General features: G+C 39.5%; 1 protein-coding gene across 18 annotated transcripts in view; it reads right to left on the bottom strand.

Moving 5' to 3' along the window:
- Window positions 1–17,065, bottom strand: part of EPB41L1 (erythrocyte membrane protein band 4.1 like 1) — a 229,573-nt gene that overhangs the window by 172,220 nt on the left and 40,288 nt on the right. Inside the window, exon 3 of one of the 18 annotated variants that reach the window (XM_060772292.2) lies at window positions 16,741–16,853. The exons of the other annotated variants lie outside the window; for them this stretch is intronic. The gene's annotated coding sequence lies outside the window, so the exon portion shown is untranslated. The remainder of the gene's footprint in view (window positions 1–16,740; window positions 16,854–17,065) is intronic. 18 annotated transcript variants of the gene reach the window in all.

Genomic DNA, 17,065 nt, shown 5'->3' on the forward strand with positions numbered 1-17,065 from the left:
CTTCATGACCCTCACAGAGTCCTGACCCCCAGGTTGAGAAATGCTGCCCTAAAGGCATTAGATCCCATCTGATCTTGGAAACTAAGCAGAGTCATCTCTGGTTAGGACTTGGATGACAGACACCAATGAATACCATGTGCTGTAGGCAATATTTCATGAAAGTTATCCATCCCTGAATCAGAGGCATGCAACAATTTTCAAAAATCAGCTGTATGCATTTAAATGGTGGGCAGAACAGAACACAACAATTTTATGCATTCAACTTGGTTGCTTGCAGGTTCCTGGTGAAATAAATATATTAATCTCTATGGTTTGGCTCCAGTTCCTTGGAAACAGAGCCCTATAGAAATATATTTATTAACCAAAGCTATTTTTTTTAAAAAATGAGACCATTAAGAACAAATTTAAGGCCAGTGGTGCAGTGGGTTAAAGCAATGAGCTGCTGAACTTCCTGACCAAAAGGTCGCAGGTTCAAATCCGGAGAGCGGTGTGAGCTCCCACTGTTGGCCCCAGCTTTTGCCAACCTAGCAGTTTGTAAACATGCAAATGTGAGTATTTATCTATTTATTTATTTATTTATTTGGGGTTCTTTTACCCCGCCCTTCTCACCCCGGGGGGGGGGGGGGGACGGGACGGGACTCAGGGCGGCTTACAAAAGCAAAGGCACAATTCGATGCCTGCATCATAAAACAATCATACACACAATACACAAAATTACATCAGAACACAGTTAACAACAACTCATGCATTATTACCATAAAATCAATAAAGTAGATCAATAGGTGCCGCTCTGGCAGGAAGGTAATGGCGCTCTATGCAGTCATGCCGGTCACATGATCTTGGAGATGTCTATGGACAACAGAGGCTCTTCGGATTGGAAATGGAGATAAGCATGAACCCCTGGAGTCAGACACGACTGGACTTAATGTCAGGGGGAAACTTTTACCTTTAACCTAAGACCAATGTTTCACTCTTCTGTCAGTCACCTTATCATTTTTTGAACATGCTTTGCACTTGCTTGCTGTTGAACATTAATGAGGCACTCAGCACAATATGAAAGTCATAAAAAGATAAGACTGCTAATTTTAAAAAGGATATGCTAGACTCATCTTACAGTGCTATGGAATGACTGCATCAACCTACTTGAATAGGGGTCCAGAGCTAAGAGATGGTTTGGACATGCAAAGTGTGAACATGTTACACAAGCATCACTGTCCACTGGTGACAATAGCTCGGCTCATTCCATTACTTTAACGTCACACATGGGCAAAAGCAGAATAGAGGGAGTTTAATTTATATTGGGGGAATAGGATTCTTTTTTTTTTAAGGAAGATAAACTGTAAAGCCAATAGTGATTCCTAATACACTCAATGCCTTGGTTACCTTGGAAACTCTGACAACGGTGCCTTATTAGCAGCAGCAAAGTGATCTTGTGTAGAATAAGCTACACTGAATCCATAATAGGATTATGCCAGCCCCTTCCTTTTTCTCCCTCTCGCCTCTTGTCCTTTTCATCAGAATTCATGATTAATATATAATCCTCTACTGTGGAAAATGAACTTTCCACGTCTAAAATTGTAGGGTGGGTTGCAAATTATGTTTGGTTTCCCCGGAGCCAAAGCTTCTAAATGGTAAGGCAATCTTGCCCAATGGACACTCTGCCAAGCATTTATGGAAGCAGTGGGAGGATCTAATGAACCCCCCTAGTGATTCTCATACATTGCTAGATCTGGAAGATGGACCACTCCATGCACTCCCATTTGTCTTTGGAACTATTAATAATCTGTTTGAGTGTTGATACTGAGCATGGTGTATAAACCATGCATTCAGGAACCAAGCTGGAGACACTAGTATCATGAATTACTGAAAGAGCCCCATTTTACTGTTGTAATTCAAAAGTTTTTCGCCTTTGGGGCAGAATTTCAGATAAATTAGTGGGAGCCATTGGTAACTGGAGCTAAAAGCAAAATGGGATAAGAATTGCCAACATATTTAGTTTAAAGCTCTTACTACTATTTACAAAGAAAGGCCTTACAATTGCTAACTAAGTCTTAAGAGAGACATTTCCACATCTCTTTTTAGAATGATACAAAAGCTAAATAAAAGCTGAAAACCCACCAATAGTGTCACGAGGAAGAGCTGTGGCCATCTGGGGAAGTCCAAGTGGCACTTTGTTACCCCCCAAAAGAACAGATTCAGTTACAAATCTGAGGTTCCCCAACCCTACCTTTAGTTCTTACTTCCCTGCATAGACCTCAAGTCTCATTTCTGGCATGGAAACACCTGAAAATTAAACCATTTTAGACTGCCTGCTTCCAAGATATACAGCAATTTCACACAAACAGCATTTTCACTAATTGGCTATAGCAGTTGCTTTTGTAATACAATAAAATGCAATGAGTTCACATCATGAAACTAATTAAATACAATTATAAGAAGGAGAATGCAGAGAATATTTTAAGAACCTAGATCTCTAAAAGGCCTCTGGAGCTTAGTAAAGGTAGGGAAGGAGGGAATTAATAAAGGGCTTAATCCCCATAGACAGCAAACAACGAACTGATGTAAGAAGATAGGGAATAAAGACAAGTAGCAAGTGGTGTCTAGCCATAGGCCTCCCGGTCCCATTATGTTTCTGTACACCTTGAACATCCCAAAAAGTATGAGGTGATTTCTCCCTTGGCATCTTAATCTAGTGTGTTCACTTCTTGCTTTATTTATCTATAGTCTGAAAACAGAGAGAAGTCTCTGAAGCCAAAAAGCAAGGAATGAGGCCACCGGGGGTGGGGGGGGGGGGTGGGGGGGGGGGGGGGAGAGAGAGAGAGAACAACATCAAATTTGATATTAGCATATACAATATTCGTCCATATCAGGGTTCAAAAATTACTTCTGTGAATTGGTTAATTTCAGTTCCAAGTTGAGTTTTTACTTAGTTATTGTAAAAATGACTTAATTACAAGATATTTCCAAAGTAAGGCAGTATGTAAACTCATAAATGAATGCACACTCTCCAAACGCAAAGTGCAGCCCCAAAAGATTTGTGTTAATTTGAACCTGAGCTAGAAAACCTGTTGAGCCACATCATGCTGAAGACACCATGGTGTGGAAGAGGGGAAAAGAAAGAAAGGGAGTGATTTGATTTTTTTTTTTTTTAAAAAAACTAACAGTTTAGAACAGTAGTTCCTAACCTTTTTTTGACCAGGGACCCCTTTGACTAGAACCACTCTCCAACATTAGGACCAAAAGAGTTACGAATCAGTTTTTGTTCAACTTTAGATTTGGTTTGGTTATTGGGGTGCTGATTCAGAAAATTGCATTGGCTAGACCACATATGCTCTAGTTTCTGATACAGAACATATGCCATCCAGTAGTCACCATCTGCTCACCCATAGAAAACCATATTTAATAATCTAAAGTTGCTGTGGTAGTAGTAATCTTTTGTGGGTAGTCAGCCCTTCCCCTCTCAACATCCTCATTGCCTCAGCCCTATAAGAGGGTTTCGCAAGACCAGTCACTCTTATTGCCATGTGGTTTCGAGGTAACATTGTAGTAATGGTGAGGCTGCGGACCATATTTTCATTCATGAGGACCACTGGTGATCCATGGACCACAGGATGGGAATCACTTCTCTAGAATTATCATGGAGTAATTCTGCAGAAGTTACATAAAAGTTTCTCTAATGCTAAAAGTGGAGATATTTTATTAAAAACAAAAGAAAGATGTTTTTTTTCATTCTTCCATATTGCTCCTCCAACCTACGCTATAGAAATACTCGGGTCAGTTGTTTCTTTTTCGAGCCAGCCCACTGGAAACAGTCTGCAACCCTATATCACCCAGTGCACTTTAATGAGCAACATACAGTTTTCAACAGATTTACTGTCTTTTTTTACTTTTCTAGATGGTTCAAAAGTTCTTTCATACTCCCACTTGTATCATCAACATATTAACAAACCAAAAAAGGTTTAAAAAGAAAAAAAGAGGGGAAGGTAATCCCACCTTATCTGAAAACTAAATTATAGATTTTCAACTATTTATTGGGAATATTAATAGCTTAGTAGAAATCAAGGCAATTTCTATTATCGCATATGCCTTGATTCTGCACATATTTTGATTAAAAAATCTACAGATCCACAGGCTCATTTTGAGTCAGCTAGAATTTGTCAGATTGAGCAATGAGGTGACACAGATCTACATAGCTATAATGTTCCTGAAGAGTACAAAATATAGCCTGAAAACCTCAGCTGCTAACCCCAGAATTCAAAAGAATTTTAATTAGAGTAAGATATTTCAAGCTCAGAAGTAATTGTACAGCTATAGGATTTATACAACATAGTGATCAAAACACATCACATATATCCCTCTTGGTAATCCTTCAATGGCTCTTTAATCAATGTTATTCCTCATATTGCTGTAAGAAAACTGTGGAAATTTTCAAGGCTGGAGGAAAATATGATCCTGATTGGGATTTTCTTATTATGGCAGAAAGTGCTTAGAAACCACACTACGATAGTTCTCAGCTTTTTTTTTTCCAATGCTAAGCAGTACTTTGACACTCTTAGAAACCCAAAGCAGGCTGTGTAGAACATCTGTTTGGTGACTTATAACATTCTATTCAAATCCCTTCTCCTGCAAACAATGATAATTCCAATTTGGCAGGCAAGAGGAAAAAACCAAGCAAACCATCAATGTATAAATGTATTACAAGAGTAGACTATTTTTGTAGGCAATATTTGGGAGTTTTTTTTAGTGAGAAATTCCTAATCTCCACCATCCTACCAAATACAGAAAAACCTTCCTGTGCACTAGTTTCCTGCTGCAATTCGTAGGTTTTATTTTCTTTTGATGTCTCTTTCCTTGCATGGCTCTTTTAAAAGCCAGATTTGGATAAATAAGAATGCAATTCATGTTCCATATGCTATCAAAATATTTGCACTACCCCAACAGCACTTCAGTCATCCTTGAGTTTACTGTGGAGTCACAAGAAGGACAAGTTCTACCTTGTTGATAGAGCAGAACCAAAAGGTGATTCATGGCTGATTTCTCTACACAATGGACTGTCAGCTAGGGCTTTCATTGACCAAAGATGAGATTGACTTGAGTTCTTCATTGTAATCTGCTCTTAAGCTATGAAAGAAGAAAAATGTACGCCAGGAGGAAGAGAGCCTGGATGTGAAAGAGGAAAGTAAAAAGAGTTCATGGACAGCACCATTTTCTCCTTCAGGAAAGAGAGCTACTGAGACTGTGTTGCTAATAGTTCATGCTTTGTAGTAGATTCTTTTCACACAAGCTCTGAAAAGCAAGCCCTTCTCAGGGATTCTGCAGTCACTCCTTTGTGTGTTCAAGAGCATAACCTGAACAGAGCCTTGGTGGAGAGGAATGTAAGAAGTTACCAGCATCATTTATATGGAGAAGGTACCAAGGTGTGAAATGAGACCTTGTGCATATAAAATGTGCACTTTACCACTCACCTTCCTCCTTAGACAAGAAGACTGGGAGGCAAAAGCGAAAAAGAGCCTCTCCTATATGCATTAATTGAATATGTAAGCCAGCACAGAGTCTGAAAAGTGCTGTAGAAAGTCTACTCTGTAATGAATTGTATTAATATGCAAACACGCATGAAGGCACTTGGTTAGGGAAAAGAGAAACAGGTGAGGCTGTGAAGGCTTGTCAGCCTGCTGAAGGATTTGCTTATTCCAGAGGGCCAATGAAGCAGCATTTTGAAGATATTAGCTTGCTCTTTCTCCCTAACCAATGCATTAAAATGTTCAATCATTCTCCCACCACAAAAATGAAATCTAAAATCGTACCCAGATTAACAAAACATGATTCTGGCCTAGACATTCCTTTAGGTTAAAACAAGACCACATCTATAATTTCAATAAAAACAGATATACAAACATGAAACAAATTGAAGTCATCACTATTGAGAAGGATATCAGCCATCAGAATGAATATACTACCAAAAACGCTATTTCTTTTTCAGAATGTTCCAATTATAATTGATGATGCACCTTTTAAACAAAGATTTATCTTTTAAATATTTTTAAAAGATTTAACCAAAATACATATGGCAAGGCAATAGGCCCAGAATTAAAACTACGTTTTTGAAGCACTTAAAAGTCACTACAGAGTCACAACATGGATAAATTCTACTAGATTAGTGGTTCCCAACCTCTGGTCCATGGACCACCAGTGGTCTGCAAGAACTAAAATATGGTCCATGGCCTCACTGTTGCAAAAAAAGTGACTGGTCTCACGAAACCCTCTTATAGTTCTGAGGCTTATTGAATATGGTTTTCTGTGAGCAAGCAGATGGTAACTACTGGATGGCATATGTTTTGCATCGGAAACTAGAGCTGATGTGGTCTATCCAATGCAGTTTTTTGAATTAGCATGCCACATAACCAAACTGAATCTAAAGTTGTCCAAAAACTAATTCATAACCCTTTTGACACTAATTTTGGAGAGTGGTCCCTGGTCAAGTGAACTCTGGCCAAAAAAGGTTGGGGAACACTGTACTAGATCCTGCTTGAAAGGACAGAACCAAAAGGTGATTAATGGCTGATTTCTCTACACAGTGGACTGCCAATCAGCTAGGACAGGGGTCCTCAATTTTTTTAAACAAAGGGCCAAGTCACAGTCCCTCAAACTGTTGGAGGGCCGAATTATAATTTGAAAAAAAGCATGAATGAATTCCTATGCACACTGCACATATCTTATCAGTAGTGCAAAAACCACTTAAAATAATACAATAATTAAAATGAAGAACAATTTTAACAAATATAAACTTATTAGTAGTTCAATGGGAAGTGTGGGCCTGCTTTTGGATGATGAGATAGGATTGTTGTTGTTGCTGTGTGTTTTCAAGTCATTTCAGACTTAGGTTGACCCAGCGCAAGGGCTGGGTAAATTACCTTGGAGGGCCGTATCCGGCCCTGGGGCCTTAGTTTGAGGACCCCTGAGCTAGGGCTTTTATTGACTGAAAACGAGGAGGAAGAATGGAAAAATATTGTAATAGGAAGGAAGAGTGAAAAGTGTACATGACTGTCTCTAACCCAAAGGATGGCAAGTTACTACAACAGGAGGGGTGGGAGGAGGGAATGGCATAGTCGAGTACAATCATTGTATAAATGTCAGAAAATATTGTACTGGTTCATAGACATAGATATAGACATGCAAACACACATCTGTAGATGTTCTTTTTGATGAATGTGCAAATTTAAAATAAACAAAATACTATTGGGCTTTTTATTTAAAAATACTTCTTTAGTTCCAGTGTTGCATGTTTCTGGTGCTCTGAAGTCAAATGTAATGCTGTAATTCACACTATCATGGCTAGAGCCATCAAGGACGAATAATGAAATGTCTCTATATCATCTTCAGTATCAGAAGCAGTGTACATGCTGTGAAACATAAATGGGAAGGTATTGTTACACTCTTAAATCATGGAAACCTATAGAAATGAAGTATTCTGGTTCCACTTTAACTGTCATGGTTCTATTCAATGGAATCCTGGGATTTCTAGTTTTTTGAGGGGGTGCTTAGCATTTTTACTAGTAACCTCTGTACCTTACAGATGACAAATCCAGGATCCCATAAGATTCAGCCATGGTAGTTACAGTGTTGTATTCTGTACTGTAAAAAGGAGCCCTACTGATGTGCTTCCCATAAACAAATGGGTTGAACTAGATCCATCATTAATCTGACTTGGTAAAGCTCTTCTTACATTCGTAAGCATATAAATTCATTTAGATCCCCCCCCCCCCACCAATTTCCACAAGCCTTTATTCTGGATGGTTTTCATCTACACAACTACATCAATGTGTATACCTGTTAGAATGCTATGCTTACCCAAACTTCACCAGGCAAATTAAGGCTACCCCTAAAGACCAGACTACTAGGGATCTTAGTCAATGAGTTTCTGCTGCCTCTATCTCCTCCTTGCTTTATATAACTGTAATGAAAGGACTCAAAGTACCAGGAAGGTTCCACTGAGCCCCTGCAGCAAGGCAACTGCTTTACTCCTGGTCTTGGGATAAGAAAAAATAATGAGAAAAATCTGAAACAACAATATTACAACAGTGCATCCATCTCCCCCTAGAATGCTCAAGAACTATAAACGGGTGGGAATAATTTTTCCCTCCAGGTGTTGTTGGACTATAACTCTGGCATTCCTCATCACTGGCTGTGCTGCTAGGCCTGCCGGATATTGAAACTCACCAACATCTGGCAAGCTATATGGTTCCCAGTCCTCTTGTAAAAGAAACTGAACTAATATGCTGAAATGATATTTTGAAAAATTAAATAAAATTCACCATAGAATCCTGATTTTCACACATGTCTTCAATGCTGGAAAATATTAAGAATATGATTATTACAAACACAAAGAAAGCATTTTTGCAGAGGAGGCGTAAGGAGAAAATGTTGCTTATTTATAATTGCCTGCTTCTCATTCTGCTTATGCCCATGTGACAGCATACTAAAGGAAGGTTGAGAGGGCAAGAACAAAATCCACGCCTATTCTGTGTGAGCTCATCCTCAATTCTGCACAGGGCAGTGCAATTCAGCTGTGATATGAAACAGGACAAGGCCCCACTAGCTCAGGCTTAAATTGCATTCCGTTCAAAATTGGTATTTGTCTACAGCTTCCATTCTAAAGCAAGATACCATTATTCCTCTTCTATAAAGGTGTCGAGTTTAATTAAAATCCATTGAAGATGACAAAGTATGCTTTTTCTATATCACTAGACTGGATAAAAATAGCCAGCTAAGTCATGCTGCTTTCCCGAATGTCTGCATCCCAAGGCTTCCTGTCTCTAGACAAAATTTCAAGCTGCTGTACACCAATCACAACGATGTCACGCAAACCCCTCACCCTCAACACGTTCAAAAAGATTTGGTGAAATCACTGTGCCCCAAAACAATGTCTAAAACATTTTAAAAGAATTAAAATTATATTTCACATCAGTCAAATAGTAGTGGGAAAGTATAGTTTATAGGACTTAGGCAAGGTGCTGCTTATTAACCTTGATCTTCCTCCAGACAACACAGGACAGGGTATAGCACACCCACATACACCAGCTCCATTTTATCATATCCACCACAATGGGAACCACTTGTTATTTAATTAAGGCCCCTTCTATACTGCCATAAAATCCAGATTATCAAAACAGATAATCCACATTATTTGCTTTGAACTGGATTATATAAAATCTGTATTTTACTTGGCAATGTAGAAGGGGACTTAATTTGTTTTATCCATTATCCCAGAGGTCACTAACTTAATGCTTTCTAGATGTGTTGGACTGCAACTACGATAGGTCCCATCCAACATAGATAATGGTGACAGATGATGGGTGCTATCATCCAAATTGTTCACCCTTGCACTAGGCCATATTGGCTTTCAGGTAATTTGTCAAAATTGATTTGTATTGCCACCTGATAAATTTAACTGCAGTCTGCTTATTTATTTATTTATTTATTTGTTACTAGAAGACATTAAAGTATATGTTTTATTCACAAGACATTTGTCATTTTCGGTATAAAACATAAACAATATGAAGAGCGGTCTTTCTCCATATGTTTTTTTTCACTAATTTATTTCTGCCCATAATTCAGAGAGGCAGATATAGGAAATGAGACCTTAACCATTAAAAAGTGCACCTCTTATACATTATTTCTCAGTGCTATTTGCAAAAATCAAAAGCCCAAATTGCATTTGCTACTGTACTTTGTGACTTAACACACACACACACACACACACACACACACCGTATTTTCTGGCATATTGGACGACTTTTTAACCCTGGAAAATCCTCACTGAACTTGGGGGCCGTCTAGTACGCCTCATATAAAAATATCACTTCATGTTTTGGGTTGAGGCGAGGGAGGTGGGCATCTGCCCTGCACTGGAGCAGGGCATCCAAAAAAGCAGCAGCTGCTGCACTCCCCCACCGCCGCTTGGCTCCCGCTGATGGGCTTCAGCCCCATGAGTGGCTCTTCCATTCTATGCCCACCTCGGCTGTCAGTGCAGCGGAGGAGGAGACAATATACTCACCAGATGGCCATGTCACTTCCTCCTCCTCCGCCACCACTGCACTGACAGCTGGGGGGGGGGCTGGAATGGAGGAGCTCCTTGGGGAGGCTGAAGCTTGGCAGCGGGAGCCAAGCGGTGATGGAGGAGCGGCCCTTGGCTCCCACTACCAGGCTTTAGCCTCACCGAGGGGAGCTTCCACTCCATGCCTGCCTCAGCTGTCAGTGCAGCAGAGGAGGAGGAGGTGATATACTCGCCGGACAGTCGCATCACCTCCTCCTCCTCCTATGCCACACTGACAGCTGAGGCGGGGCTGGAGTGGAAGAGTCCCTCGGGGAGGCTGAAGCTTGGCAGCAGGAGCTAAGTGGCGCTGGAGGGCAGCCCTCAGGTGCCGCTTGTCTCCTTCTGCTGGGTTTCAGGAGCTCTTCCACTCCTTGCCTGCCTCGGCTGTCAGTGCAGCAGCAGCAACATGGCCATCTGGTGACTATATCGCCGCCTCCTCTGCCACCACACTGACAGCCGAGGCGGGCATGGAGTGAAGAGCCCTACGGTGAGGCAGAAGCCTCTGAAGGCCACTGGGCTCACCTAGGCCCAAGGAAGAACCTCTGGATTACAACTCCCAGCAGCCCTGGGTGGCTGCATGCCTTGGATGTGCCCTCTGAGGCATTCTGGGAATTGTAGTTACCGAATCAATAGAATTGTATTGGAAGAGGGGTCTGATACAGCAAGTATATCCCTAACTCTATATTTTAGCTTGAAATGTTGGTGATCGTCTTATGCACCGGAAAATACGGTGTGTGTGAGATGCCATGCTTATTTAGAGAGATGAGACCATCTGACCCTTAATGTCCCTATATCTCCAGAGGTTTGCCAGACGAAACACCTCCACCTACTCGTATCATAAAAGAGCAGAACAGAGCAGATAATTAATTCCTATAACACTACAGTCTGAGGACCTTTTCAGTTTTAGCTATCTTCAGTCTGCCACCCTCCATAGTCATCAGCCCTGCATATCTAGAACGTGAATAATACAGTAAATTTATAAGGACAAGTATACAGCCCTTTGTCTCCAAAGATGTGTATACTCATAGCTGGTCGCTGTTTATTGGCATATTATCTTAGTCTGTACTAGACGTGCCTTTGCATCTCAGACCCTCATCATGCAGCTGACTGCTTCTTATTTAAGAGACCAAACACAGCAGGCTACAGTCAAAGAGGAACTGGAGGTACATGGCCACAGCACATATCAAAGCAGCATGAAGGCCTCAAAATGGGAAATGAAATGCAGAGGCAGGGCTGACTAAAGCAGGCTTGGAGGCACACATAGCATTAGTCCACAGTAGTTAGGAAGCAGAAAAAAGAGTTTCTGCAAAGCTAAAGCCCTACTTTTTGGCCACAACCTCTGCAGCACTCTTCTCCATGATCTTCTACTATCCTGAATTAAATTCAAAGATACAGCCAGGTTAGCCTGGAAGCACCTTAGAGACTAACCGAGAGAAAACAGTTAGCAGCATGAGCTTTTGGAGATAAACTCTACTTTCTCAGATGCATGGAGTGAAGTGCCTTAAAGAAACACAGACTGTGTATGTGAATAGTTATATAAATGCAAAACTTCAGGGGATGAGGATGAAGTGACATGTTCAGTTTTAAAGATGGATGTTGGTGGACAAAGGCAAGAGCAAATATGCTGCCTGAAGCCAGGATGAGTACATAATCATATGAATTGTGAAAGGAATTATTAGAACATAGTGTTATCCTGCTGGAAACAGGAAAGAAGTGAAAAACTAGCCAATAGAGCCCTGACGAGGTCGGGAGTTACTGTAGAAGCATAGAATCATAGAATCATAGAGTTGGAAGAGACTCTTTTTCACATGTAGTACTCCCGAGTCAGGAGTCCCTCATTCTGTATCTTTGCATTTCATTTTTTTTCTGCTGTAGCTCATGTTATATATATAGTAGGCCAAGAAGCCACTCTCTCTGTTCAAACCACTGTTGATGGACTTTAGTTTGTAGATATATTCCAGTTCTGCTCTAAGGTCACAATCAGCACAACTGCACTCTCAAATATTATTCCAGTATGCCAGCAAGCTCAAAGAACAGCTATACAACAAACTGTGTCTCCAAGTCAAGAGAAGCATTACACAGGAAAACAGCTTAGTAATTAGAATATTAGACTGCTGGCCACCTTGGGAGATCATGATGATGATGATTTATATGTTACTTTTTCTCTCCTAACAAAACTCAAATCAGTGAACTGTGCTAAAAACAGTAGCATATACAATACAAACTTAAAACCTATAAACACTCAAACAAAATTAAATCTATAGCTAGCTAAAATGAATACCATAATTAAAACCATTAACACCTATTTGAAAGACATAAAAAACACATGGCACAACCTGGTTCAAATCCTCAGAACAATATGTAACTCAAGGGGATGTGTACCTGTCACTGTCATTCACTTGACTTACTTCATAGAGTCAATTTGAAGATGAAGTTGGGAGGAGGAGGAAATCTGGGATAGAAATCTAACTAAGAGACAATCAATAAATGTAAAATGACAACAGCATATAGAGTGCAAATAATTTTCAAGTTATTGTTTTTGGTGTAAAGATGTAGAAAACTCTCGGTTTGTTTTGCTGCATATCTCCAAACCTCTGCATTCTTGTCCCAGCTTTTATTCATCTTAGGGTGTGAGACGTTAATCATAATTCTCACATGGATAGAAATTTTCATAGTATTTTTCATATAAATAATGCAAGTAATCATATATAATTCATGTATTCATATATATAGTATATTTCCCACTGAACAAAGCTTGTTTTTGCACATTCTTCAGATTATGTATTTTGAGCCAGTGACATGTCTTCCATGCACACACAATTTTGCCTGCATCTGATTTTCCAAAATACACACAAGCATGCCATTTTCAGAGGCAAGATGCATTTTGCTCAAAGTGAAACAAAACCAAATTTTCTATGCCAAAACACTACTGATTACGGCTATTATTTCTTGAGCTTTTAAGTTTTTGCAGTTTCACATTTTGAAGTCTGTTTGTTTTAAAGAAGTCCAAGCCACACCGAAGTGTTCTGAGTAAAAGAAGAGTAATTTTTTAAAAAATCTGAAACTGCAGTTTAACCTCCTGTCAAAACTCTGAACAATGCCCAGTGGCTTGATCCCAACTGAATCACCACTCTAATTTAGAATTGAACTTTTTAAGGAACCATAACAAAACTGATCATGGATCTCCTGCTTTGAAATCTGGTTTGGCATTAAAAAGAAATTAAGATGAAATTGACCTATTATAATTTATGCATTAAAAACATACATGAAAATTTTGTGTATAATATGTTCCAAACTGTGAATATTCTCACCAGTTCCAATTTTTCTCTCTTTTTTCTACTTTTATCCTTTATTTTGTTGTTATTTTAGATTGTAAGCCTGTGGCCTCAATACCTAAAGGCATCAGATCATGTATGGAAGCTACTCAGAGTTAGACCTTGGGAAGATCTTTTATGTGTCAGCAGGACTTACAGGCCTTTTCAAATGTGCTCTACTATTTGTTGTTTGATTTTAATAGTCGTGTTTACACTTTTTTTACAAAATATATTTTTGTTTGTTTGGTATGACATGAGCTTTTAGTTTCACCTGTTTAATCTTTGTGATCTACTTGAGTCTCGGGTGATAAAAAGTAGGGCTATAAATAAATATAGCAACAACTATAACTATTAGAAGTATTTCATTGTTATTGATGTGATGTGCCTTCACATTGTTTCTGACTTATGATGGCCCTAAGATGAACCAATCACAGGGTTTTCTGGGTCTAAGAGTGTGTGACACATCCAAGGTCACCTGGTGGGTTTCCATAGCTGAGTAGAGAATTGAATCCTGGTTTTCAGGGTCATAGGACTTCATCAGATTGAGATAGGGAAAATAGGGGGACAGAGGGGAAAGTGGGAGAAATTGTCTTATTTGTGTGTAAAATGATCTTCTTTGTGTGAGATTTCATCTTTTAAAAAGATGGGGAATTTACTTATCCCCATGACACAGGATCATCTCCTCCCACCTGTAGCTCAACCATCCATAGAGGAGACAGAAGGCATACTTCTTAAGGCAGACCTTTCCTTCTCTTTCCCTCCCAATTGCCTTACTCTCAAGGAGACAGCAGGCATCATTCTTCAGGCAGGCACTACTTCTCTGGGCTTCTCTCCTTCCCCTTATAATTTCCTTACTCTCAATCATGGAAATCAGAAACCTACAAGGCACTAGAACTTACTGTAGTTGGTTAAAAAAAGGACGGGAAACAAAGTTAAAAAGCTAGTAATATAACAATTTCAAAAGCCAAGATTACTATGAAGGGGAAATGACAGGAAAACAAAGTGGTGATATCATGAAATTGTGGTATTCCTAACATTTGTTTTAAAGAAATTACCATGCCGGGCTCATGAAGCAGGATTTTGAGAGAGAATTTTTAATGCTTAGGAACGCTCAGTACTCCACATCACTGAAGCAATTCAACACATGCAAATTTGACAGATTCCACCCCACGTGTTGAGAGGGGCATATTCCTGCAACAGAATGAGAAAATGGGTGAAAAAATGAAACACGGTATCCAACTGGTTTGGGTCGAGAGTGGAAGAACACTGCATCCAAATATGAAGGATGAAGCCCAGACTAAAAATGCACTTCAAATGTAAAAAGCACACAAAATGAATTTATGCTATTACACACACACACACACACATACATATCTCAAAATACATATATCCCATCCTCCATCCAAAGATCCCAGAGTAGAGAACAATTTCAAATAGTGTAAGGTGAAACTAAATGATAAAGTTTCAATTAAGACTGTGTTGCAATATGCTCTCAAAGTATTATAACTGTGCAGTGTGAACCTGGAATGTTCCACTAGAAGGCAATGGTCAACTGTTAGCAATGTTGATGGCTATGAGGGAACAAATAACTCAGTTATAATACTTGGATTCTACTTTAATTGTCACGGCTGCATCCCATAGTAGGCTCAGGTCATATTTAAATTTTAATCTGAGGTTGCTTGAGAAGCATCATATGGATTAGGTGCAGAAGACCTCAAGGAGCTATCCAGGGTGCTACTTACAATATGAACAGATTGAATAGAACAAATTGCAGAAAGCAAAGATCATTAACAGAAGTAGACAAAGACTGAAATACAATAAAAGGTTTGTCATGAAAACAATGTGTGCTTTCAGTAAGGAATGAATTTTGCTGGAGAACTAAGAAACGAACAGAAATTTCAATGGGAACACATGTTACAAGATGATAGTTATCAAGGCATACCAAAAGAGAAACATGGGGGTAGCGGGGGTGAGGTATTACAGCAACACGTCATGATTTTCCATCCTATACACATCACAAACGGGCAGTGAAGAAATGCATATGACAAATAAAATGGCAAACGCAGTACTGGGAGGAAGACTGAACCAACAGTATCTATCTATTCATTACATTTATAGACCACCCTTTCTCTAATCAACAGCATACATGGTTTCCCCGTCTCCTAGTTTTAGCCTTACAACAATCCTGGCCATTAGTGATCAGCCTAAGGTCGCCAAGTAGTCACTCTGACCATTACACCACACCAATATACCCTGAAACTGCGGTGACCAACATAGAAAAAGAATGGCATAGTGATTGCTGAAAAAGTATGGTCACTGGAAGCCAAAATCTGGAGGACTACACATTACATAGTACTGGCTTATTATTATATACTACTATAGAGTGTAATCTTGTCACTTGGAGAGAAAGCAAAGGGTAGGAACAATGGGAATGTGACACTTCCTTGTGAGATCTTTATTGTTTCCTGGAAAGTTATTGGGTTAGATGATCACTGATATGCAAGTCACTGAAAGGTCAGATTAGATTTTATCCCATCATTGTTTCAAAAATGTATCAGAGCAACATAAAAGATGAGGTTAGGAATCTCCTTTGTAGAATTTGTTCTTGAATGATAAGAAGTGGATTAAAATATAGAAAACCTCATGATAAAATAAATTAGTTTGAAAAGTTCTGCAAGATTCCTCTTCTTTACCTTTGTATGCTACAACAGATTAATATGACTGCATCTTTGAAAATTGCTAGAAGGTTGGGATTGTTAGCCACCTTGAAAGGCGGGATAATATAATCATCATCATCATCATCATCATCATCATCATCATCTTTATTTATATCCCACCACCATCTCCCCAATGGGGACTTGGGGCAGCTAACTTGAGGCCAAGCTCAAAAAACACAATAAAACACAATAAAATACAGAATGTAAAAACAAAACTTACATCAAAAAATAATTGCAGTAGCAAAACAAAACAATAAAGCAAATGAACATAATATAAAATCAAACAGGATGGACAGGCCAAATGGATGAAATAAAATGATAAAACCCTGGGTGAGGTAGGAATAGAAAATGTGTAAGTGAGGGGGCCCCAGGAAGGATAAAACAGTGGGGTGTGGCTTTCAGTTTAGGGCAGGGGAAAATGCATCATAGGGGCAACACTATATATGGGGCAAACAGAAGTCGAATAGGTGGTCATTCCCCAAAGGCACAATGGAAGAGCCAGATTATTTTTGAAGTATGCTAAGGAGGAGGCTTGCCTAATCTCACCAGGTAGTGAGTTCCAAAGACGGGGAGCCACAGCGGAAAAGACTTTCTCCCTCATTCCCACAAGTCTTACCTGTGATAAAGGAAGAGACGAAAGGGGAGCCTCCCCAGAGGACCCGAGAGATTGTGCAGGTTGGTGGTAGGAGATGCAGTCACGAAGGAAGGTGGGTCCCAAACCATTCAGGGCTTTATAGTATATGTAAAGTAAATACAATAGAGTCTCACTTATCTAACCTTTGCTCATCCAATGTTCTGTATTATGCAATGCAGTCTGCCTCCTACCCAGATCCACAGCTATTTCAATACATTGCGATGTTTTGGTGCTGAATTCGTAAATACAGTAACATATTGAACTGATGCTTTGATGCTTAATTTGTAAAATCATAACATAATTTGAC

The sequence above is a fragment of the Anolis sagrei genome, chromosome 4 (genome assembly GCF_037176765.1).
Source record: "Anolis sagrei isolate rAnoSag1 chromosome 4, rAnoSag1.mat, whole genome shotgun sequence".
Lineage (NCBI taxonomy): Eukaryota > Metazoa > Chordata > Lepidosauria > Squamata > Dactyloidae > Anolis > Anolis sagrei.